Here is a 24,127-nt window from a genome sequence, read left to right as displayed (position 1 = left end):
TCCTCTACTCAGCTAACTGACTCCCTCCTCTACTCAGCTAACTGACTCCCTCCTCTACACTCAGCTAACTGACTCCCTCCTCTACACTCAGCTAACTGACTCCCTCCTCTACTCAGCTAACTGACTCCCTCCTCTACACTCAGCTAACTGACTCCCTCCTCTACTCAGCTAACTGACTCCCTCCTCTACTCAGCTAACTGACTCCCTCCTCTACACTCAGCTAACTGACTCCCTCCTCTACACAGCTAACTGACTCCCTCCTCTACTCAGCTAACTGACTCCCTCCTCTACACTCAGCTAACTGACTCCCTCCTCTACTCAGCTAACTGACTCCCTCCTCTACTCAGCTAACTGACTCCCTCCTCTACACTCAGCTAACTGACTCCCTCCTCTACTCAGCTAACTGACACCCTCCTCTACTCAGCTAACTGACTCCCTCCTCTACACTCAGCTAACTGACTCCCTCCTCTACTCAGCTAACTGACTCCCTCCTCTACTCAGCTAACTGACTCCCTCCTCTACTCAGCTAACTGACTCCCTCCTCTACTCAGCTAACTGACTCCCTCCTCTACTCAGTTAACTGACTCCCTCCTCTACTCAGCTAACTGACTCCCTCCTCTACACTCAGCTAACTGACTCCCTCCTCTACTCAGCTAACGGACTCCCTCCTCTACTCAGCTAACTGACTCCCTCCTCTACTCAGCTAACTGACTCCCTCCTCTACTCAGCTAACTGACTCCCTCCTCTACTCAGCTAACTGACTCCCTCCTCTACTCAGTTAACTGACTCCCTCCTCTACTCAGCTAACTGACTCCCTCCTCTACTCAGCTAACTGATTCCCTCCTCTACTCAGCTAACTGACTCCCTCCTCTACTCAGCTAACTGACTCCCTCCTCTACACTCAGCTAACTGACTCCCTCCTCTACACTCAGCTAACTGACTCCCTCCTCTACTCAGCTAACTGACTCCCTCCTCTACTCAGCTAACTGACTCCCTCCTCTACACTCAGCTAACTGACTCCCTCCTCTACACTCAGCTAACTGACTCCCTCCTCTACTCAGCTAACTGACTCCCTCCTCTACTCAGCTAACTGACTCCCTCCTCTACACTCAGTTAACTGACTCCCTCCTCTACTCAGCTAACTGACTCCCTCCTCTACTCAGCTAACTGACTCCCTCCTCTACACTCAGCTAACTGACTCCCTCCTCTACTCAGCTAACGGACTCCCTCCTCTACTCAGCTAACTGACTCCCTCCTCTACACTCAGCTAACTGACTCCCTCCTCTACTCAGCTAATTGACTCCCTCCTCTACTCAGCTAACTGACTCCCTCCTCTACACTCAGCTAACTGACTCCCTCCTCTACACTCAGCTAACTGACTCCCTCCTCTACTCAGCTAACTGACTCCCTCCTCTACTCAGCTAACTGACTCCCTCCTCTACTCAGCTAACTGACTCCCTCCTCTACTCTCAGCTAACTGACTCCCTCCTCTACTCAGCTAACTGACTCCCTCCTCTACTCAGCTAACTGACTCCCTCCTCTACTCAGCTAACGGACTCCCTCCTCTACTCAGCTAACTGACTCCCTCCTCTACTCAGCTAACTGACTCCCTCCTCTACTCAGCTAACTGACTCCCTCCTCTACTCAGCTAACTGACTCCGTCCTCTACACTCAGCTAACTGACTCCCTCCTCTACTCAGCTAACTGACTCCCTCCTCTACTCAGCTAACTGACTCCCTCCTCTACACTCAGCTAACTGACTCCCTCCTCTACTCAGCTAACTGACTCCCTCCTCTACTCAGCTAACTGACTCCCTCCTCTACTCAGCTAACTGACACCCTCCTCTACTCAGCTAACTGACTCCCTCCTCTACTCAGCTAACTGACTCCCTCCTCTACACTCAGCTAACTGACTCCCTCCTCTACTCAGCTAACTGACTCCCTCCTCTACTCAGCTAACTGACTCCCTCCTCTACACTCAGCTAACTGACTCCCTCCTCTACTCAGCTAACTGACACCCTCCTCTACTCAGCTAACTGACTCCCTCCTCTACTCAGCTAACTGACTCCCTCCTCTACTCAGCTAACTGACTCCCTCCTCTACACTCAGCTAACTGACTCCCTCCTCTACTCAGCTAACTGACTCCCTCCTCTACTCAGCTAACTGACTCCCTCTTCTACACTCAGCTAACTGACTCCCTCCTCTACTCAGCTAACTGACTCCCTCCTCTACACTCAGCTAACTGACTCCCTCCTCTACTCAGCTAACTGACTCCCTCCTCTACACTCAGCTAACTGACTCCCTCCTCTACTCAGCTAACTGACTCCCTCCTCTACACTCAGCTAACTGACTCCCTCCTCTACTCAGCTAACTGACTCCCTCCTCTACTCAGCTAACTGATTCCCTCCTCCACTCAGCTAACTGACTCCCTCCTCTACTCAGCTAACTGACTCCCTCCTCCACTCAGCTAACTGACTCCCTCCTCTACTCAGCTAACTGACTCCCTCCTCTACACTCAGCTAACTGACTCCCTCCTCTACACTCAGCTAACTGACTCCCTCTACACTCAGCTAACTGACTCCCTCCTCTACTCAGCTAACTGACTCCCTCCTCTACTCAGCTAACTGACTCCCTCCTCTACACTCAGCTAACTGACTCCGTCCTCTACTCAGCTAACTGACTCCCTCCTCTACTCAGCTAACTGACTCCCTCCTCTACTCAGCTAACTGACTCCCTCCTCTACTCAGCTAACTGACTCCCTCCTCTACTCAGCTAACTGACTCCCTCCTCTACTCAGCTAACTGACTCCCTCCTCTACTCAGCTAACTGACTCCCTCCTCTACTCAGCTAACTGACTCCCTCCTCTACTCAGCTAACGGACTCCCTCCTCTACACTCAGCTAACTGACTCCCTCCTCTGGGGACCAAGAGAGAAAACACAACACAAACACAAAGCCAATAACGCTCCACGAGATTGTAAAAGAAATGAACGGCGGAAATGTCCCCTTTGGAGAGATTCCAAACCCTTGGGTAAAACAGACGGGATGTAAAGTATGTTTTACACCGCAGGAGGAGCGGCCATCACCCCACTGAGTGATAAAAGGGAACACGTCAAGTAGACAACACCATACATTCTCTAAAATGTCACGTATGCCACACCATATATTCTGTCAAAGAACACGTCAAGTAGGACACACCGTATATTCTCTAAAAGAACACGTCAAGTAGGACCCACCGTATATTCTCTAAAATAACACGTCAAGTAGGCCACACCGTATATTCTCTAAAAGAACACATCAAGTAGGCCACACCGTATATTCTCTAAAAGAACACGTCAAGTAGGCCACACCGTATATTCTCTAAAAGAACACGTCAAGTAGGCCACACCATATATTCTCTAAAAGAACACGTCAAGTAGGCCACACCGTATATTCTCTAAAAGAACACGTCAAGTAGGCCACACCGTATATTCTCTAAAAGAACACGTCAAGTAGGCCACACCGTATATTCTCTAAAAGATCACGTCAAGTAGGACACACCATATATTCTTTAAAAGAACACGTCAAGTAGGACACACCGTATATTCTCTAAAAGAACACGTCAAGTAGGCCACACCATATATTCTCTAAAAGAACACGTCAAGTAGGACACACCATATATTCTCTAAAAGAACACGTCAAGTAGGACACACCGTATATTCTCTAAAAGAACACGTCAAGTAGGCCACACCGTATATTCTCTAAAAGAACACGTCAAGTAGGCCACACCATATATTCTCTAAAAGAACACGTCAAGTAGGCCACACCGTATATTCTCTAAAAGAACACGTCAAGTAGGCCACACCGTATATTCTCTAAAAGAACACGTCAAGTAGAACCCGCCGTATATTCTCTAAAATAACACGTCAGGTAGGCCACACCGTATATTCTCTAAAAGAACACGTCAAGTAGGACACACCGTATATTCTCTAAAAGAACACGTCAAGTAGGCCACACCGTATATTCTCTGAAAGGACATGTCAAGTAGGACACACCGTATATTCTCTGAAAGGACATGTCAAGTAGGCCTAGCCATATAATCTCTAAATGTAGAATGTCCCAAAAACCCTTTCCAGAAATCGTTGATGCAGAAACGTTGCTATCCAGGGTGAAATGTTTGTTAGACTTACCGTAGCTCTCTGATTGTGTGTGTTTACATACAGGGTAGGAATAAATACGTCCTGATGATTTGATTGGCTGCTCCATGCAACACCCTAACTACGTCCCAAATGGAACCTTATTCCCTATATAGTGCACTACTGTTGACGAGGGCCCTATATAGTGCACTACTGTTGACGAGGGTCCTATATAGTGCACTACTGTTGACGAGGGCCCTATATAGTGCACTACTGTTGACGAGGGTCCTATAGAACCTTATTCCCTATATAGTGCACTACTGTTGACGAGGGTCCTATAGAACCTTATTCCCTATATAGTGCACTACTGTTGACGAGGGCCCTATATAACCTTATTTCCTATATAGTGCACTACTGTTGACGAGGGTCCTATAGAACCTTATTCCCTATATAGTGCACTACTGTTGACGAGGGTCCTATAGAACCTTATTCCCTATATAGTGCACTACTGTTGACGAGGGCCCTATAGAACCTTTTTTCCTATATAGTGCACTACTGTTGACGAGGGCCCTATAGAACCTTATTTCCTATATAGTGCATTACTGTTGACGAGGGTCCTATAGAACCTTATTCCCTATATAGTGCACTACTGTTTACGAGGGCCCTATAGAACCTTATTCCCTATATAGTGCACTACTGTTGACCAGGGCCCTATTCCCTATACAGTGGCGTCTCCAATGGCACCCTATTCCCTATATAGAAGCGTCTCCAATGTCACCCTATTCCCTATATAGTAACGTCTCCAATGTCACCCTATTCTCTATATAGAGGTGTCTCCAATGGCACCCTATTCCCTATATAGAACGTCTCCAATGTCACCCTATTCTCTATATAGAGGTGTCTCCAATGGCACCCTATTCCCTATATAGTAACGTCTCCAATGGCGCCCTATTCCCTATGTAGTAACGTCTCCAATGGCACCCTATTCCCTATGTAGTGCACCACTTTGACCAGGACCCTAAAGGGAATAGGGTGCCATTTGTGGCACAGAGTTGTTGTGTTTTATTGCATGAGAGGAAATATATGTCTAGTCTTCACAGAAAGCAAGCAGCCACTTTAACATGTCTGTCTACATTACTCAACAGGAGACTGACACCTTGTGGTGAACATGACACTCTACACTTCTCAACAGGAGACTGACACCTTGTGGTGGCAGGAAGGAAGAGCAGACAGGGACAAAAACACACACAGTTTACAAAACATTAGGAACACCTACACTTTCCATGACATAGACTGACCAGGTGAATCCAGGTGAAAGCTATGATCCCTTATTGATGTCACTTGTTAAATCCACTACAATCAGTGTAGATGAAGGGGAGGAGACAGGTTAAAGAAGGATTTTTAAGCCTTGATTCAATTGAGACATGGATTGTGTCTGTGTGCCATTCAGAGGGTGAATGGACAAGACACAAGATTTAAGTGCCTTTGAACGGGGTATGGTAGTAGCTGCCAGGCGCACCGGTTTGTGTCAAGAACTGCAACGCTGCTGGGTTTTTCCACACTCAACAGTTTTCTGTGTGTTTCAAGGGTGGTCCACCACTCAAAGTACATCTAGCCAACTTGAGTCAACATGGGCCAGCATCCCTGTGGAACTCTTTCGACACCTTGTAGAGTCCATGCCCTGCCAAATTGAGGCTATTCTGAGGACAAAAGGGTGTGAAACTCAATATTTGGAAGGAGTTCTTCATGTTTTGTACACTCAACGTACAACCCATAATATGCGACAACAGATGTGAGACTGACAACTAGCATTAGAGGGCAGCAGAGTCTGCCATATGAACCTACCATAGGAGCCTTCTGTTATTTAAACCTGCCTGAGTAGCCTTCTGTTATATAAACCTGCCTGAGGAGCCTTCTGTTATATGAACCTGTCTGAGTAGCCTTATGTTAAATCAACCTGTCTGAGTAGCCTTCTGTTATATCAACCTGTCTGAGTATTCTTCTGTTATATCAACCTGCCTGAGGAGCCTTCTGTTATATCAACCTGTCTGAGTAGCCTTCTGTTATATCAACCTGCCTGAGTAGCCTTCTGTTATATAAACCTGCCTGAGTAGCCTTCTGTTAAATAAACCTGCCTGAGTAGCCTTCTGTTATATCAACCTGCCTGAGTAGCCTTCTGTTATATAAACCTGCCTGAGTAGCCTTCTGTTATATCAACCTGTCTGAGTAGCCTTCTGTTATATAAACCTGCCTGAGTAGCCTTCTGTTATATAAACCTGTCTGAGTAGCCTTCTGTTATATAAACCTGCCTGAGTAGCCTTCTGTTATATAAACCTGTCTGAGTAGCCTTCTGTTATATCAACCTGCCTGAGTAGCCTTCTGTTATATAAACCTGCCTGAGTAGCCTTCTGTTATATCAACCTGCCTGAGTAGCCTTCTGTTATATAAACCTGTCTGAGTAGCCTTCTGTTATATCAACCTGCCTGAGTAGCCTTCTGTTATATAAACCTGCCTGAGTAGCCTTCTGTTATATCAACCTGCCTGAGTAGCCTTCTGTTAAATAAACCTGCCTGAGTAGCCTTCTGTTATATCAACCTGTCTGAGTAGCCTTCTGTTATATAAACCTGCCTGAGTAGCCTTCTGTTATATAAACCTGCCTGAGTAGCCTTCTGTTAAATAAACCTGCCTGAGTAGCCTTCTGTTATATCAACCTGTCTGAGTAGCCTTCTGTTATATAAACCTGCCTGAGTAGCCTTCTGTTATATAAACCTGTCTGAGTAGCCTTCTGTTATATGAACCTGCCTGAGTAGCCTTCTGTTATATAAACCTGCCTGAGTAGCCTTCTGTTATATAAACCTGCCTGAGTAGCCTTCTGTTATATCAACCTGTCTGAGTAGCCTTCTGTTATATAAACCTGCCTGAGTAGCCTTCTGTTATATAAACCTGCCTGAGGAGCCTTCTGTTATATGAACCTGTCTGAGTAGCCTTCTGTTAAATCAACCTGCCTGAGTAGCCTTCTGTTATATAAACCTGCCTGAGTAGCCTTCTGTTATATAAACCTGTCTGAGTAGCCTTCTGTTATATCAACCTGTCTCAGTAGCCTTCTGTTATATAAACCTGCCTGAGTAGCCTTCTGTTATATCAACCTGCCTGAGTAGCCTTCTGTTATATAAACCTGCCTGAGTAGCCTTCTGTTATATCAACCTGTCTGAGTAGCCTTCTGTTATATAAACCTGCCTGAGTAGCCTTCTGTTATATAAACCTGTCTGAGTAGCCTTCTGTTATATGAACCTGCCTGAGTAGCCTTCTGTTATATAAACCTGCCTGAGTAGCCTTCTGTTATATCAACCTGCCTGAGTAGCCTTCTGTTATATCAACCTGTCTGAGTATTCTTCTGTTATATCAACCTGTCTGAGTAGCCTTCTGTTATATCAACCTGCCTGAGTAGCCTTAAACTTGTAATGGTGCTCTCTCTCTGTCACACACACACACACACACACACACACACACACACACACACACACACACACACACACACACACACACGCACACACACAGGTTAAAGTTGGGTCTGGGGTCTCTGCTCTTCATTTGCTTTCTATGTTCATAGTGAACATGTGGGCGATGCATAAAGAAAATACAGTTTATATTTAATCTAGATGAATGGTATGTTCTTGCCTTTATGCATATAGGAGCCTGAATAATATTGTAGCCTATCAGCCGCTGTGCATAATGAAAACATCTTATCATGATGTTGGCCCCCGGGCGTGACGTCGACTTCCTCTATTTCCCCCGCACTGAATAAAGGGGATGCCACTTAAACCAGTGACCAGTGGAAATCACCGCGGCCAATGGGTGCCACCGCTCCGGGAATGAGAAACAATAATGCAGAAGAGAAGAAAATGAAGAGTTCAATTGGGAAGCGATTAAAATGAATAGGAGCCATGGCTAGATAAGAGACATACTATTTCCTCATCTATTTAACATTCATTGAATTGAATAATCCGTCCTTATTATCGTAAATAGTCTGCATATTTACCCTGAATATGCTAATTTATGTTTGCTGCAAGCGCTCCATGACTTAATATTTTTTCATCAATATATGCATATCTCTTCTGCACCTCGTAGGCACTATTGCTATTTGAAGAGAGGGGGAGTAGAGAGAGAGAGATTTATTTTATATTTGCTCATTGTTTCTTTAACTTTTATATTCATTTTTTTTTTCGCAGTTTGCCCGGAGCCAAGCCAGTAACATTTCAATCAAAAGATTCATTGTAAAGTCATTATCCCAAACTAGGCCCTGATAATTGCCTGTCACTTTGCATAGCGGTCGCTCTTTGCCTCCGGGCCAAACTACTGCGGCCTTATCTGACGCTTTTAAGAAAAAAAATTATAGACAATTTATCATTAATCTTCGCAGGGAAATAATAACACGTTAAATGTCATTCCCTGTGTCGTGCCTTAACAAATCAAGGCCGTTGCTTTAGGGCCTCGACCGTACGCTGGGTGACTGATTTAGCCTCCTCATAGCAGGGAAGGGAGGTCTAGATCGCCTGCTTTACGTTCAAACAGCTAGACCACGCTAGATTGAACATATTGGGGGAATGTAGGCTACACGATGGGGTTGAGAAGGCTTTGCCCATATACACACGTGTAGCTTTACTAAGCTGTTTTCATTTAAAGCAAATCATGTAAATTAAGCTGCATTGTAGGCCTAATAGAAAATAAAATGCAATTTAGTTTGATGAAAATAGAGAATAGGTCTGCTGGTTTTCCGTCTAATACAAGGCTGTCTGGAGTTTCTTGTCTATATTTACCTTCGTGAATTGTAAATCTACATTTTGTGATAATTAAGTCCACCGTAAAATACAAAACCAATTTTTAGCCCATCACTTGTTTGTAAATTAGATTTTAACGTGCACAATTACGCACAAATTATATGTGAACTTTTCAGAAATATCAAATTATTTCATAAAATATTTAAAGTTCCCTATATTCCTTATTACATCACACAACACACCCTTAAAGTTTAATTTATTAGCCTTTATGTGTTAATACATTGTGAGGAAAATAAACTTGAAAACCTTTTTAACCTTGACGAGAGTCTGGCTATGACCATCATAATGCGGTGACCCTTCTCATTTAGTGTTCTGATGTTACTCCAGTCTATACTGAGTCAATAAGATAAATAGAGAATTAACGTGCGGAGTGAAAGGGGGCCCCGTCTCCGAGAGGACGACATCCATTCCCATTCGTTTACCGGATTACGTTCAATGCGAAGGACGAGGGCGAATGACTCGTTTGGCATTCAAAAGCAACAGTGGCCACGGCGACCTGTTTGAACAGAGATCAATGATCAATCAGCCTATAGGGGACGACCAGCCACAGGGACGGGGGAACACGGGGTATACAGAGATTAACGGAGCTATACGAGTTTTGTTGACAAATAACCTCTAAAATCCCGTCGATGAATGCACGCAGCCTCGCGCCTTTGGCTTTGACACTGGCTGTCCGGCGAGGTGACAGTGACCGGTTCCCAGAGCCTCCTGTTGAAATAAAATATAACAATCCGCATTTAAAAAAAATAATCTAAGTATATTGATCCGTGTATACAATTTAGCAGATCTTATAGCCGCTGCAGCGAAATTCTTATTAATGCTTAACAACAGCAGTATTTGCGTTAGCCTATTATTATATGTGGTCGATCGTTGAACACCTCTAGCCTCCAACAATTTAGCAATGTAAATGTTTTATCTACATGATGATAGGACCGAGATGAAAGGATTTAAAGAAAACATTTATAGGGCATTTGGAACAAATTGAGAATGTGACTGAATAGTCAACTAGAGCTTCTTTTAAAAAACGACAACAATTGAAATGCTTTTTGAATGAATGGTAAGGTCTATTGCAGTAGGTTATACATTGTTATAGCCAAGGCAAGACCAAATGTAAAGTTATTCCAAAAGGGGCAATATTATAAAAAATCCGAGAGTTCACACAAAACTGAGAAGTATTTATTTATTTATTCATTCGTTTATTGATGCTCTAATGTAATTAATCCTGCCCCTGGGTGCAGAGTGAACACTGCAGAATTCAATCAGTTTTATTTTACGCTGGAACATTCTCTGCTTGTTGTGGAACTAGCCATGGTTGGATATGACTTCAATGGGAAACCACTACGGTTTATAATGGGAATGTTATTATGTTATTAAAGTTTATGACCTTCTTAGAAGAGAAGCCGTAGATTACAAGCATAACAGGAACAAATTGATTTGTTCTGGAGGAGCTAGTTTAGGGATCAAATTGGGATATTTCGTTTTTGGTCTAGTAACTGTTGTTTCTGCTGTTCTGCTGTTCTGCTGTTTCTGTTGTTTCTGTTGATAATTTTCTGGTTTTAACCTAATGCATGTTTATCTCCGAATCATGAGGCTCTATAGGATATATTATACTTCACTGTGAGTAGGATATATTATACTTCACTGTGAGTAGGATATATTATACTTCACTGTGAGTAGGATATATTATACTTCACTGTAAGTAGGATATATTATAGTTCACTGTAAGTAGGATAGATTATACTTCACTGTAAGTAGGATAGATTATACTTCACTGTGAGTAGGATATATTATACTTCACTGTAAGTAGCATATATTATAGTTCACTGTAAGTAGGATAGATTATACTTCACTGTAAGTAGGATATATTATAGTTCACTGTAAGTAGGATAGATTATACTTCACTGTAAGTAGGATATATTATAGTTCACTGTAAGTAGGATATATTATACTTCACTGTGAGTAGGATATATTATACTTCACTGTAAGTAGGATATATTATAGTTCACTGTAAGTAGGATAGATTATACTTCACTGTGAGTAGGATATATTATACTTCACTGTGAGTAGGATATATTATAGTTCACTGTAAGTAGGATATATTATACTTCACTGTGAGTAGGATATATTATACTTCACTGTAAGTAGGATATATTATACTTCACTGTAAGTAGAATATATTATAGTTCCCTGTAAGTAGGATAGATTATACTTCACTGTAAGTAGGATATATTATAGTTCACTGTAAGTAGGATAGATTATACTTCACTGTAAGTAGGATATATAATATAGTTCACTGTAAGTAGGATAGATTATACTTCACTGTAAGTAGGATAGATTATACTTCACTGTGAGTAGGATATATTATACTTCACTGTAAGTAGCATATATTATAGTTCACTGTAAGTAGGATAGATTATACTTCACTGTAAGTAGGATATATTATAGTTCACTGTAAGTAGGATAGATTATACTTCACTGTAAGTAGGATATATTATAGTTCACTGTAAGTAGGATATATTATACTTCACTGTGAGTAGGATATATTATACTTCACTGTAAGTAGGATATATTATAGTTCACTGTAAGTAGGATAGATTATACTTCACTGTGAGTAGGATAGATTATACTTCACTGTAAGTAGGATATATTATACTTCACTGTGAGTAGAATATATTATAGTTCACTGTGAGTAGGATAGATTATACTTCACTGTGAGTAGGATATATTATAGTTCACTGTAAGTAGGATAGATTATACTTCACTGTGAGTAGGATATATTATACTTCACTGTGAGTAGGATAGATTATACTTCACTGTGAGTAGGATATATTATAGTTCACTGTAAGTAGGATAGATTATACTTCACTGTGAGTAGGATAGATTATACTTCACTGTGAGTAGGATATATTAAACTTCACTGTGAGTAGGATATATTATACTTCACTGTGAGTAGGATAGATTATACTTCACTGTGAGTAGTATATATTATAGTTCACTGTAAGTAGGATAGATTATACTTCACTGTGAGTAGGATATATTATAGTTCACTGTAAGTAGGATAGATTATACTTCACTGTGAGTAGGATAGATTATACTTCACTGTGAGTAGGATATATTATAGTTCACTGTAAGTAGGATAGATTATACTTCACTGTGAGTAGGATATATTATAGTTCACTGTAAGTAGGATAGATTATACTTCACTGTAAATAGGATAGATTATACTTCACTATGAGTAGGATATATTATAGTTCACTGTAAGTAGGACATATTATACTTCACTGTGAGTAGGATATATTATAGTTCACTGTAAGTAGGATAGATTATACTTCACTGTGAGTAGGATATATTATAGTTCACTGTAAGTAGAACATATTATACTTCACTGTGAGTAGGATATATTATACTTCACTGTGAGTAGGATATATTATAGTCAGATGTCAAACGATGCAGTGAGTTGATGAGTTCATGTTGATACTTCTAACCCTAGATATGGTATCAGTGCATTAATTCAGTGCTGCAAAAGCCACGAAATGGGAGGGCGAGCTTCCCTTTGGAGTTCACTGCATATTGACAGTTTGTGTCACGTTCCTGACCGGTTTTCTGTTATTTTGTATGTGTTAGCTGGTCAGGGCGTGAGTTTGGGTGGGCAGTCTATGTTTTGTGTTTCTATGTTGGTTAATGGGTGACCTAATATGGTTCTCAATTAGAGGCAGGTGGTTTTCATCTCATCTGATTGAGAATCATATTAAGGTAGGTGGGGTCACATGGTTTGTTGTTGGGTGGTTGTCTCCTGTGTCTGTGTTTGTTGCGCCACACGGGACTGTTTCGGTTTGTTTGTTCCTTCGGTTTTTATGTAGTCTGTTTCTCCTGTTCGTGCGTTCTTCGTGTTACATGTAAGTTCTTACGTTCAGGTCAGTCTACGTCGTTTGTTGTTTTGTAATTATTCAAGTGTTCGTCGTGTTTTCTGTTTTGTTTATTAAATATCATGTCTTATCACAACGCTGCGTCTTGGTTCAATCCATGCTCCTCCTCTTCGGAGGAAGAGGAACACCGTTACAGTTTGGGCTATATAACACACTAAAAGGTCCTTGTTTACCGGTCAGAGTGGCACCCGATGACTATCTTATCCCTTGACAAAACATCTAATACTGCCTTGGAATGTGTGCATTTCTCTAAACAGCCAACGAATAAGGTTTAATTGGTCTAAGTCATAACCAGGAAATTAACTAATTATAGGAGTGTAACAAAAAATGTCAGCGCTGCTAGCAGTAAAATGAGCTGAGAACGAAGAAGAAAACCAGGAAGTGTTATGTTTTGTCAGTGGATAGGGTCTATTAGACAATATCTATAATGATTCATAGAACGGGAGCTGGGAGATTTGTGCTTCTAAAAGAGCAATGCTCGGGGTTCAAGGATCAAAGGGTGACGTGAACTGAGGATGACCTCTCTGCTCTCCTTCGGTACAGAATGATTAGAAAAGAACCTAGCTCTCTCTCTCTGTGTCACATCGTAACATTGTAAATATTTTTTTTGCATCGGTTAGCTTCATGACCAAAACAATGGCTGACCACCAACTGTCAGTGTGTCCGTTTTTGAGGTCAATTGCCAAGGTCAGAACAAGGTCAAGGGGTGGACAACCCGTCGGTCCAGAGCTGTCTGAGGGAGCAGGGAGATGGGTAGCAGGCCTCAGGGAGGAGGGGGCAGAGAGGAACATTTGATGGGGCCTCTAGAGCAAATAGACCCTCGTAATCCTGACCTTCCCTTTCACAGCAGAGTTGACGGTAACATGATGGTTAAGAACCGTGGTGGCTAGCCAAGCACGTCTGGATGGTGGCTCTAAAACAAGGTAAACAACATCAACACAGGCCTTGGATCCAGGCCACACCCAGAGGCCACAGACACAGACCTGCTGGGGGCAGCGCCAGGCCAAGCAGGAGTGACCCGACACGGTCCTCTGGGACTGATGGTTGGGTTGGACAGAGACTGGTTTCTGAAGTCTCTGAAAGCCAGGTGATCAGGAGCCACGCTCCCACTGGGCAGATTACAGTGCTTTGCTGTCCCATCTGCAGGGGGTCAATGAAAACAGTCTGACTTCATGAAAACACTGCAGAACTCCTTGGGAATTAACCCCTAACCTAGCAGCCCAAACAGAGAATTACAGGGGGCTTACATTGTCTACACCCTCCCTGAGGATATCAAACAGCAAGTGGCCTGGTAGGCAGAGTGTGAATTATGTCATTCGGGGGTCTGTATTATCGGTACGGACCTAATAGTAAACCCCTCTTTAACGTTATTGTTTTTTTAATTATCTTTTACATTTTTGAATGAAGACAGCCAGCCATGTTGTTTGCATCTTATCGTCAAACAAATCACTGAAAAAGGTAGGCTACCTGCACATGTTGATCCATTTCCAAAACCAAAGTCCAGCATCCAAACAGAGCACTGTGGACTCGCACCACTATTTAAACACCCCTACAAATGTAATGACATTCGATGATTGTCATTGGGTCTACACTGTTGTCGCCTGAATTAATTGATACATCTTGCTCACTAAAAATTATCTTTTTTTCGTTGTATTAATAAGATTTGGGACACCTGAAAAAGGGGCTGAGATTACAGGGCTGTTCTGGGATGACGAGTGTAGAAACATTGCAACATTTAAAAAATAAAAAAACATAACATGGGGTTGCTAGTTTAGTTTGGAATAAGCTTTTATTTGAGTATTTACAACTGTAGCAGTACAAATAGCATTTTAAACAGAGAATGGTTAAATTAGCATTATTTAGAAGACCCACGTTTGACTTTGTTGTATTTAGGGTAACTCATGTCTCCCTCGTAATTGTCACTCTGTTGGTGTGTCTAGTGGGTCGACTACTCACCTGCCCCAGTATCTGTTTGTTAGAGATCTCTCTAACCAGGAATTAAGCTCAGATTCAAAGCTCTCTCATTCACCAGCTCTCTGCAAGCGTTACGTCAAAATACGTTTGTTACTCACAACATATGGCGTTTCGCTGAGTAGTAATCTTAAATTTACTCAAGTTACGGCTGGTATGTTCTTCCAAAAAACAATCTAATTAAAATGTACGTGCATCTGAAAAAAATCGACCTGTGTGTGGGGCAGTAATGAGTACTGAAGAGACCTTTTGACCTGTGTGGTGCAGTAATGAGTACTGAAGAGACATTTTGACCTGTGTGTGGGGCAGTAATGAGTACTGAAGAGACCTTTTGACCTGTGTGGTGCAGTAATGAGTACTGAAGAGACATTTTGACCTGTGTGTGGGGCAGTAATGAGTACTGAAGAGGCCTTTTGACCTGTGTGGGGCAGTAATGAGTACTGAAGAGACCTTTTGACCTGTGTGGGGCAGTAATGAGTACTGAAGAGACTTTTTGACCTGTGTGTGGCAGTAATGAGTACTGAAGATACCTTTTGACCTGTGTGCGGCAGTAATGAGTACTGAAGAGACATTTTGACCTGTGTGTGGGGCAGTAATGAGTACTGAAGAGACCTTTTGACCTGTGTGGGGCAGTAATGAGTACTGAAGAGACCTTTTGACCTGTGTGGGGCAGTAATGAGTACTGAAGAGACCTTTTGACCTGTGTGGGGCAGTAATGAGTACTGACGAGGCCTTTTGACCTGTGTGGGGCAGTAATGAGTACTGAAGAGGCCTTTTGACCTGTGTGGGGCAGTAATGAGTACTGAAGAGGCCTTTTGACCTGTGTGGGGCAGTAATGAGTACTGAAGAGACATTTTGACCTGTGTGGTGCAGTAATGAGTACTGAAGAGACATTTTGACCTGTGTGTGGGGCAGTAATGAGTACTGAAGAGGCCTTTTGACCTGTGTGGGGCAGTAATGAGTACTGAAGAGACCTTTTGACCTGTGTGGTGCAGTAATGAGTACTGAAGAGACATTTTGACCTGTGTGTGGGGCAGTAATGAGTACTGAAGAGACCTTTTGACCTGTGTGGGGCAGTAATGAGTACTGAAGAGACCTTTTGACCTGTGTGGGGCAGTAATGAGTACTGAAGAGACCTTTTGACCTGTGTGGGGCAGTAATGAGTACTGACGAGGCCTTTTGACCTGTGTGGGGCAGTAATGAGTACTGAAGAGGCCTTTTGACCTGTGTGGGGCAGTAATGAGTACTGAAGAGACCTTTTGACCTGTGTGGGGCAGTAATGAGTACTGAAGAGGCCTTTTGACCTGTGTGGGGCAGTAATGAGTACTGAAGAGACCTTTTGACCTGTGTGGGGCAGTAATGAGTACTGAAGAGACTTTTTGACCTGTGTGTGGCAGTAATGAGTACTGAAGATACCTTTTGACCTGTGTGCGGCAGTAATGAGTACTGAAGAGACCTTTTGACCTGTGTGGGGCAGTAATGAGTACTGAAGAGACCGTTTGACCTGTGTGGGGCAGTAATGAGTACTGAAGAGGCATTTTGACCTGTGTGGGGCAGTAATGAGTACTGAAGAGGCATTTTGACCTGTGTGGGGCAGTAATGAGTACTGAAGAGGCATTTTGACCTGTGTGGGGCAGTAATGAGTACTGAAGAGGCATTTTGACCTGTGTGGGGCAGTAATGAGTACTGAAGAGGCCTTTTGACCTGTGTGGGGCAGTAATGAGTACTGACGAGGCCTTTTGACCTGTGTGGGGCAGTAATGAGTACTGAAGAGGCATTTTGACCTGTGTGGGGCAGTAATGAGTACTGACGAGGCCTTTTTAGGTTGCTTGTACATTTTTTTTTTGCCTTTTTTTTGGAAGTAAATACCGGGCGTAACGGCAGTAAATTATGATAGTTTCCCAGCGAAACTCCGTATTTTGTGAGTAACAAACGTATTTTGACATTAAAACGCTTATAGAGATGGTGAATGGGAGTTTGAATCGGAACTGCCTGGGCGTTAGAGAGGTCTCTAACTCAGATAACTGGGGCACTACTAACTATGAACAGACTCAGGCCTGGAATTGCCATTGATAGGGTCAGTTAAGATCCATCCTGTCTGTTCTTCCTCTCTCCCTCCGCCACACCTCTCTGTCTCTGTCTCTCTCTCTCTCTCTCTCTCTCTCTCTCTCTCTCTCTGTCTCTCTCTCTGTCTCTCTCTCTCCTCCACACCTCTCTGTCTCTGTCTCTCTCTCTCCTCCACACCTCTCTGTCTCTGTCTCTCTCTCTCCTCCAGACCTCTCTGTCTCTGTCTCTCTCTCTCCTCCACACCTCTCTGTCTCTGTCTCTCAGTGGGTCCATTGTGATGGTTCAACATCATTATTGTCTGTCTATGAAATCAAGTAAAACACCTCAGTCTGAGAACATCTTGTGGAAGTCAGAGTTAGTTCAGGTCTGTCTCTGTGTAACTCAGCCACTCTGTTAGTCAGAGTTAGTTCAGGTCTGTCTCTGTGTAACTCAGCCACTCTGTTAGTCAGAGTTAGTTCAGGTCTGTCTCTGTGTAACTCAGCCACTCTGTTAGTCAGAGTTAGTTCAGGTCTGTCTCTGTGTAACTCAGCCACTCTGTTAGTCAGAGTTAGTTCAGGTCTGTCTCTGTGTAACTCAGCCACTCTGTTAGTCAGAGTTAGTTCAGGTCTGTCTCTGTGTAACTCAGCCACTCTGTTAGTCAGAGTTAGTTCAGGTCTGTCTCTGTGTAACTCAGCCACTCTGTTAGTCAGAGTTAGTTCAGGTCTGTCTCTGTGTAACTCAGCCACTCTGTTAGTCAGAGTTAGTTCAGGTCTGTCTCTGTGTAACTCAGCCACTCTGTTAGTCAGAGTTAGTTCAGGTCTGTCTCTGTGTAACTCAGCCACTCTGTTAGTCAGAGTTAGTTCAGGTCTGTCTCTGTGTAACTCAGCCACTCTGTTAGTCAGAGTTAGTTCAGGTCTGTCTCTGTGTAACTCAGCCACTCTGTTAGTCAGAGTTAGTTCAGGTCTGTCTCTGTGTAACTCAGCCACTCTGTTAGTCAGAGTTAGTTCAGGTCTGTCTCTGTGTAACTCAGCCACTCTGTTAGTCAGAGTTAGTTCAGGTCTGTCTCTGTGTAACTCAGCCACTCTGTTAGTTCAGGTTTGTCTCTGTGTAACTCAGCCACTCTGTTAGTCAGAGTTAGTTCAGGTCTGTCTCTGTGTAACTCAGCTACTCTGTTAGTCAGAGTTAGTTCAGGTCTGTCTCTGTGTAACTCAGCTACTCTGTTAGTCAGAGTTAGTTCAGGTCTGTCTCTGTGTACCTCAGCCACTCTGTTAGTCAGAGTTAGTTCAGGTCTGTCTCTGTGTAACTCAGCCACTCTGTTAGTCAGAGTTAGTTCAGGTCTGTCTCTGTGTAACTCAGCCACTCTGTTAGTCAGAGGTTAGGGTTAGAGGCAGGTCTGTCTCTGTGTACCTCAGCCACTCTGTTAGTCAGAGGTTAGGGTTAGAGGCAGGTCTGTCTCTGTGTAACTCAGCCACTCTGGTAAGAATGCTCCTCCCTGGACATTGACAATGGGACATATGTCTGAGGCGCTGAGGAGTGGGTCACCGTGGTGACTGGATGTCTTAATTCGGGGGATCCCGCCGGGGCCAGATTAGCCTCTCCATGGGGGGCCGCTGAGCTGACGCCTGGAGATGAACTAGCAGAACAAACACTGGATTAAAGGAACAAGGACACGCCTCCTCTCCTCTAACCTCCCTCTCTCCATGTCTCCACTAACCTCCCTCTCTCCATGTCTCTAACCTCCCCTCCCTCTCTCCATGTCTCTAACCTCCCCTCCCTCTCTCCATGTCTCTAACCTCCCCTCCCTCTCTCCATGTCTCTAACCTCCCCTCCCTCTCTCCATGTCTCTAACCTCCCTCTCTCCATGTCTCCAACTTCCCTCTCTCCATGTCTCCAACATCCCTCTCTCCATGTCTCCTCTCACCTCCCTCTCTCCATGTCTCCAACCTCCCTCTCTCCATGTCTCCACTAACCTCCCTCTCTCCATGTCTCCACTAACCTCCCTCTCTCCATGTCTCCTCTAACCTCCCTCTCTCCATGTCTCCAACCTCCCTCTCTCCATGTCTCCACTAACCTCCCTCTCTCCATGTCTCCACTAACCTCCCTCTCTCCATGTCTCCACTAACCTCCCTCTCTCCATGTCTCCACTAACCTCCCTCTCTCCATGTCTCCACTAACCTCCCTCTCTCCATGTCTCCACTAACCTCCCTCTCTCCATGTCTCCTCTAACCTCCCTCTCTCCATGTCTCCACTAACCTCCCTCTCTCCATGTCTCTAACCTCCCTCTCTCCATGTCTCTAACCTCCCTCTCTCCATGTCTCTAACCTCCCTCTCTCCATGTCTCTAACCTCCCTCTCTCCATGTCTCTAACCTCCCTCTCTCCATGTCTCCAACCTCCCTCTCTCCATGTCTCCACTAACCTCCCTCTCTCCATGTCTCCACTAACCTCCCTCTCTCCATGTCTCCACTAACCTCCCTCTCTCCATGTCTCCACTAACCTCCCTCTCTCCATGTCTCCTCTAACCTCCTTCTCTCCATGTCTCCTCTCCTCTAACCTCCCTCTCTCCATGTCTCTAACCTCCCTCTCTCCATGTCTCCAACCTCCCTCTCTCCATGTCTCCACTAACCTCCCTCTCTCCATGTCTCCACTAACCTCCCTCTCTCCATGTCTCCACTAACCTCCCTCTCTCCATGTCTCCACTAACCTCCCTCTCTCCATGTCTCCACTAACCTCCCTCTCTCCATGTCTCCTCTAACCTCCCTCTCTCCATGTCTCCTCTAACCTCCCTCTCTCCATGTCTCCTCTAACCTCCCTCTCTCCATGTCTCCACTAACCTCCCTCTCTCCATGTCTCCTCTATCCTCCCTCTCTCCATGTCTCCTCTCCTCTAACCTCCCTCTCTCCATGTCTCTAACCTCCCTCTCTCCATGTCTCTAACCTCCCCTCCCTCTCTCCATGTCTCCAACCTCCCTCTCTCCATGTCTCCACTAACCTCCCTCTCTCCATGTCTCCACTAACCTCCCTCTCTCCATGTCTCCACTAACCTCCCTCTCTCCATGTCTCCTCTAACCTCCCTCTCTCCATGTCTCCTCTAACCTCCCTCTCTCCATGTCTCCTCTAATCTCCCTCTCTCCATGTCTCCTCTAACCTCCCTCTCTCCATGTCTCCACTAACCTCCCTCTCTCCATGTCTCCTCTAACCTCCCTCTCTCCATGTCTCCACTAACCTCCCTCTCTCCATGTCTCCACTAACCTCCCTCTCTCCATGTCTCTAACCTTCCTCTCTCCATGTCTCCACTAACCTCCCTCTCTCCATGTCTCCTCTAACCTCCCTCTCTCCATGTCTCCTCTAACCTCCCTCTCTCCATGTCTCCACTAACCTCCCTCTCTCCATGTCTCCACTAACCTCCCTCTATCCATGTCTCCACTAACCTCCCTCTCTCCATGTCTCCTCTAACCTCCCTCTCTCCATGTCTCCTAACCTCCCTCTCTCCATGTCTCCACTAACCTCCCTCTCTCCATGTCTCCACTAACCTCCCTCTCTCCATGTCTCCACTAACCTCCCTCTCTCCATGTCTCCACTAACCTCCCTCTCTCCATGTCTCCTCTAACCTCCCTCTCTCCATGTCTCCACTAACCTCCCTCTCTCCATGTCTCCTCTAACCTCCCTCTCTCCATGTCTCCTAACCTCCCTCTCTCCATGTCTCCACTAACCTCCCTCTCTCCATGTCTCCACTAACCTCCCTCTCTCCATGTCTCCTCTAATCTCCCTCTCTCCATGTCTCCTCTAACCTCCCTCTCTCCATGTCTCCTCTAACCTCCCTCTCTCCATGTCTCCACTAACCTCCCTCTCTCCATGTCTCCTCTAACCTCCCTCTCTCCATGTCTCCTCTAACCTCCCTCTCTCCATGTCTCTAACCTCCCTCTCTCCATTTCATCTCTCCTCACCAGATCCTTATTCGTTCATCACATGACAGTTTTTAATAAAGTGTATGTACCCTAATTAAGATAAATCAAGCAAATAAAAGATGAATGAACGGACAGTGTAGAGAGAGAGAGAGAGAGAGCGAGAGAGTGAGAGAGAGAGACAGAAAGAGAGACAGAAAGAGAGACAGAAAGAGAGAACACAGGAACATGCTCAGTTTGAAATCAAAGGAGGACATTTTTTTGTCCAGGAAAGTTAATTGTACCTCTGTTTACTTGTTCAATTCTGCCAGAAGGTGTTCTATTCTGACAGGGGATGAAGGGCCCCTAATGAACATGTTTGATATCTGATCTAGGTTGGTGCGTTGGCCAACAGATGGCGTCAGACACAAACTAGTATCACACTGCCGAGAGATTGAAGATTGGCAGCTTGTTAAATCAGCCTGGGGAATGAACACAGAGCATATGTCCAGAAGCATAAAAGAATAGAAAATAAAAACAGTATTGGATCGTATCATTAATCACATTTCAGACAGACTAGAGTCTAGAGCAGGGCTCTTCAACCCTGTTCCTGGAGAGTGACCCTCCTGTAGGTTTTAACTACAACCCTGTTCCTGGAGAGTGACACTCCTGTAGGTTTTAACTCCAACCCTGTTCCTGGAGAGTGACCCTACTGTAGGTTTGAACTCCAACCCTGTTCCTGGAGAGCTACCCTCCTGTAGGTTTTCACTCCAACCCTGTTCCTGGAGAGATACCCTCCTGTAGGTTTTAACTCCAACCCTGTTCCTGGAGAGAAACCCTCCTGTAGGTTTTAACTCCAACCCTGTTCCTGGAGAGAAACCCTCCTGTAGGTTTTAACTCCAACCCTGTAACTGGAGAGATACCCTCCGGTAGGTTTTAACTCCAACCCTGTTCCTGGAGAGATGCCCTACTGTAGGTTTTAGATTCTACCTCTTTACCCCCAGTGACTGACAGATTCTACCTCTTTACCCCCGTGACTGACAGATTCCACCTCTTTACCCCCAGTGACTGACAGATTCCACCTCTTTACCCCCGTGACTGACAGATTCTACCTCTTTACCCCCAGTGACTGACAGATTCCACCTCTTTACCCCCAGTGACTGACAGATTCTACCTCTTTACCCCCAGTGACTGACAGATTCTACCTCTTTACCCCAGTGACTGACAGATTCTACCTCTTTACCCCCAGTGACTGACAGATTCCACCTCTTTACCCCCAGTGACTGACAGATTCTACCTCTTTACCCCCAGTGACTGACAGATTCTACCTCTTTACCCCAGTGACTGACAGATTCTACCTCTTTACCCCCAGTGACTGACAGATTCCACCTCTTTACCCCCAGTGACCGACAGATTCTACCTCTTTACCCCCAGTGACTGACATATTCTACCTCTTTACCCCCAGTGACTGACAGATTCTACCTCTTTACCCCCAGTGACTGACAGATTCAACCTCTTTACCCCCAGTGACCGACAGATTCTACCTCTTTACCCCAGTGACTGACAGATTCTACCTCTTTACCCCCAGTGACTGACAGATTCTACCTCTTTACCCCCAGTGACTGACAGATTCTACCTCTTTACCCCCAGTGACTGACAGATTCCACCTCTTTACCCCAGTGACTGACAGATTCCACCTCTTTACCCCCAGTGACTGACAGATTCCACCTCTTTACCCCCAGTGACTGACAGATTCTACCTCTTTACCCCCAGTGACTGACAGATTCCACCTCTTTACCCCTAGTGACTGACGGATTCCACCTCTTTACCCCCAGTGACCGACAGATTCTACCTCTTTACCCCCAGTGACCGACAGATTCTACCTCTTTACCCCCAGTGACTGACAGATTCTACCTCTTTACCCCCAGTGACTGACAGATTCCACCTCTTTACCCCCAGTGACCGACAGATTCTACCTCTTTACCCCAGTGACTGACAGATTCTACCTCTTTACCCCAGTGACTGACAGATTCCACCTCTTTACCCCCAGTGACTGAGAGATTCTACCTCTTTACCCCCAGTGACTGACAGATTCCACCTCTTTACCCCAGTGACTGACAGATTCTACCTCTTTACCCCCAGTGACTGACAGATTCCACCTCTTTACCCCCAGTGACTGACAGATTCTACCTCTTTACCCCCAGTGACTGACATATTCTACCTCTTTACCCCCAGTGACTGACAGATTCTACCTCTTTACCCCCAGTGACTGACAGATTCTACCTCTTTACCCCCGTGACTGACAGATTCCACCTCTTTACCCCCAGTGACTGACAGATTCTACCTCTTTACCCCAGTGACTGACAGATTCCACCTCTTTACCCCCAGTGACTGACAGATTCTACCTCTTTACCCCCAGTGACTGACAGATTCCACCTCTTTACCCCCAGTGACTGACAGATTCTACCTCTTTACCCCCAGTGACTGACAGATTCTACCTCTTTAACCCCAGTGACTGACAGATTCCACCTCTTTACCCCCAGTGACTGACAGATTCCACCTCTTTACCCCCAGTGACTGACAGATTCCACCTCTTTACCCCCAGTGACTGACAGATTCCACCTCTTTACCCCCAGTGACTGACAGATTCTACCTCTTTACCCCCAGTGACTGACAGATTCCACCTCTTTACCCCCAGTGACTGACAGATTCCACCTCTTTACCCCCAGTGACTGACAGATTCTACCTCTTTACCCCCAGTGACTGACAGATTCCACCTCTTTACCCCCAGTGACTGACAGATTCCACCTCTTTACCCCCAGTGACTGACAGATTCCACCTCTTTACCCCCAGTGACTGACAGATTCCACCTCTTTACCCCCAGTGACTGACAGATTCCACCTCTTTACCCCCATTGACTGACAGATCTGGAGGTCATCCCGCCGTGCGCGTTCCCACATGGCCCCCCAACCACAGTTTAGCGGATAATTAAAATATAAATCGAACCCAGAAGACTAAGTCCTCTGTTAAACGGCACAAAGGATCCCACATCCCCGGGCTGGTAAACCAACACCGACTTTAAGCCCCGAAAGAAAAACATGCCGCGTTATGCAACCAGCTGCTCGGGACAAGTGTTCCAGGACGTAGACGGGTCCCAGTCCGAGAGGCGGCAGGGAGGGGAAGCGGGGAAGGGCCGATAGGGCCTCGGCTGCTCACTCCGTGGGCCATGCCACTCCGATCGCCTTGGTGCTGGATGGGTTTAACCTGTCGTCCTGTTTAGATAGGATAACAGTATACCGTCAGACAAAGGTTATTTGTGTCTAAAATGGTACCATATTCCTTCTACAGTGCAC

General features: G+C 45.0%; 1 protein-coding gene across 1 annotated transcript in view; it reads left to right on the top strand.

The window, feature by feature from the left end:
• The window catches only part of mrps26 (mitochondrial ribosomal protein S26), a 197,241-nt gene extending 191,792 nt beyond the window's left edge, over positions 1–5,449 (top strand). Inside the window, exon 5 of the transcript XR_011672570.1 lies at positions 5,414–5,449. The gene's annotated coding sequence lies outside the window, so the exon portion shown is untranslated. The remainder of the gene's footprint in view (positions 1–5,413) is intronic.
• The last annotated feature ends 18,678 nt before the right edge of the window (positions 5,450–24,127 follow it).

The sequence above is a fragment of the Salvelinus alpinus genome, chromosome 34 (genome assembly GCF_045679555.1).
Source record: "Salvelinus alpinus chromosome 34, SLU_Salpinus.1, whole genome shotgun sequence".
In the NCBI taxonomy this organism is placed as follows: domain Eukaryota; kingdom Metazoa; phylum Chordata; class Actinopteri; order Salmoniformes; family Salmonidae; genus Salvelinus; species Salvelinus alpinus.
The sequence above is the reverse complement of the archived record's forward strand: the minus strand, read 5'-3'. Positions and strand labels throughout refer to the sequence as shown.